Source organism: Arachis hypogaea, chromosome 7, assembly GCF_003086295.3.
Source record: "Arachis hypogaea cultivar Tifrunner chromosome 7, arahy.Tifrunner.gnm2.J5K5, whole genome shotgun sequence".
Classification (NCBI taxonomy): domain Eukaryota; kingdom Viridiplantae; phylum Streptophyta; class Magnoliopsida; order Fabales; family Fabaceae; genus Arachis; species Arachis hypogaea.
In genome coordinates, this window is record NC_092042.1 from 41676727 (window position 1) to 41679634 (window position 2908).

Here is a 2908-nt window from a genome sequence, read left to right on the forward strand (position 1 = left end):
CGCCAGTAACAAGCATGAAACTGGCGTTCAACGCCAGAAACATGCATTACATTGGCGTTGAACGCCCAGAACGTGCATCAATGGGCGTTTGAACGCCAGAATGATGCATGAAGGCAATTTACATGCCTATATGGTGAAGGAATGGTATTTCTTTTCACCTCAGGATCTGTGGACCCCACAGGATCCCCACCTACCTCGCCCTCTCTCTTTCCATTCATGGTCATCCCTTCTATTTTTCATTCACCACCTACATCTATCCACTCTTCCCCATAAACCCCACCTACCTTCATAAAATTCAAATTCATTTTCCCACCCATTCCCACCCAAATTGGCCGAACCTTTACCCTCCCCTCTCCCTATAAATACCCTTCCACTCTTCTTCATTTTCACACCTCACAAACCCACAATCTCCCACATAGCCGAAACACCTCTTCTCCCTCTCTTCCCTATTCTTCTTCTTCTTCTTCTACTTTTCTTTTCTTTCTTGCTCGAGGGCGAGCAAAATTTTAAGTTTGGTGTGGTAAAAGCATAGCTTTTTTGCTTTTCCATTACCATTAATGGCACCTAAGGCCAGAGAAACCTCAAAGGGAAGACAAAAGCTTCCACCTCTGAGTCTTGGGAGATGGTAAAAATATAAGCCGTCATAGCTCAGTGGTAGAACATGTGGCTGCAAATCAAGAGATCCCTGAGATACCTCAGGGGATAAATTGTCCTCCACACAAACATTGGAAGCAATTAAGGGTGGAACATCATGAGCACTCCATCATTCTCCAAGAAATAAAAGAAAATCAAAGAGCAATGAGGGAGGAGCAACAAAGGCAAGGAAGAGACATAGAAGAGCTTAAGGACATTGTTGGTCCTTCAAGAAGAAGACGCCACTAAGAGGTGGATTCATTCCTTGTTCTTTATTTCTTTCTATTTTTCGGTTTTTAGTATTATGTTTATCTATGTTTTGTGTCTTTATTTCATGATCATTAGTATGTAACCATGCCTTAAAGCTATGAATAAAATCCACTAATCCTTCACCTCTCTTAAATGAAAAATGTTATAATTCAAAAGAACAAGAAGTACATGAATTTTGAATTTATCCTTGAATTTAATTTAATTATATTGATGTGGTGGCAATACTTTTTGTTTTCTGAATGAATGCTTGAACAGTGCATATTTTTGATCTTGTTGTTTATGAGTGTTAAAATTGTTGGTTCTTGAAAGAATGATGAACAAAGAGAAATGTTATTGATGATCTGAAAAATCATGAAATTGATTCTTGAAGCAAGAAAAAGCAGTGAAAAAGGAAGCTTGCGAAAAAAAAAGTGGCGAGAAAAAAAAAAGAGAATATAGAAAAAGAAGGAGCAATAGAAAAAGCCAATAGCCCTTAAAACCAAAAGGCAAGGGTAAAAAGGATCCAAGGCTTTGAGCATCAATGGATAGGAGGGCCTAAGGAAGTTAAATCCAGGCCTAAGCGGCTAAATCAAGCTGTCCCTAACCATGTGCTTGTGTCATGAAGGTACAAGTAAAAAGCTTGAGACTGAGTGGTTAAAGTTGTGATCCAAGGCAAAAGAGTGTGCTTAAGAGCTCTGGACACCACTAACTGGGGACTCTAGCAAAGCTGAGTCACAATCTGAAAAGGTTCACCCAGTTATGTGTCTGTGGCATTGATGTATCCGGTGGTAATACTGGAAAACAAAGTGCTTAGGGCCACGGCCAAGACTCATAAGTAGCTGTGTTCAAGAATCAACATGCTTAACTAGGAAAGTCAATAACACTATCCGAAATTCTAAGTTCCTAGAGAAGCCAATCACTCTGAACTTCAAAGGAAAAAGTGAGATGCCAAAACTATTCAGAAGCAAAAAGCTACAAGTCCCGCTCATCTAATTAAATTAATATTCATTGATATTCTGGAATTTATAGTATATTCTCTTCTTTTTATCCTATTTGATTTTCAGTTGCTTGGGGACAAGCAACAATTTAAGTTTGGTGTTGTGATGAGCGGATAATTTATACGCTTTTTGGCATTGTTTTTAGGTAGTTTTTAGTAAGTTTGAGCTACTTTTAGGGATGTTTTCATTAGTTTTTATGTTAAATTCACATTTCTGGACTTTACTATGAGTTTGTGTGTTTTTCTGTGATTTCAGGTAAATTCTGGCTGAAATTGAGGGATTTGAGCAAAACTCTGAAGAAGGCTGACAAAAGGACTGCTGATGCTGTTGGAATCTGACCTCCCTGCACTCGAAATGGATTTTCTGGAGCTACAGAACTCCCTTTGGCGCGCTCTCAACGGCGTTGAAAGGTAGACATCCAGGGCTTTCCAGCAATATATAATAGTCCATACTTTATTCTAAGAATGACGACGTAACTTGGCGTTGAACGCCACGTTCATGCTGCTGTCTGGAGTTAAACGCCAGAAAAACGTCATGATCCGGAGTTGAACGCCCAAAACACGTCATAACTCGGAGTTCAACTCCAAGAGAAGCCTCAGCTCGTGGATTGATCAAGCTCAGCCCAAACATACACCAAGTGGGCCCCGGAAGTGGATTTATGCATCAATTACTTACTCATGTAAACCCTAGGAGCTAGTCTAAGTATATATAGAACATTTATCTATTGTATTAGTCATCTTTTGACCACTTTAAGCTTTTTATCATTCGGTCACTTGATCATGGAGAGGGCTGGCCATTCGGCCATGCCTGAACTCTTTGCTTATGTATTTTCAACGGTGGAGTTTCTGCACACCATAGATTAAGGGTGTGGAGCTCTGCTGTACCTCAAGTATTAATGAAATTCTATTGTCTTTTATTCAAATCTCTCTTATTCTTGTTCCAAGATATTCATTCGTACCCAAGAACATGATGAATGTGATGATAAGTAACCCTCATTATCATTCTCACTTATGAACGCGCGTGATTGA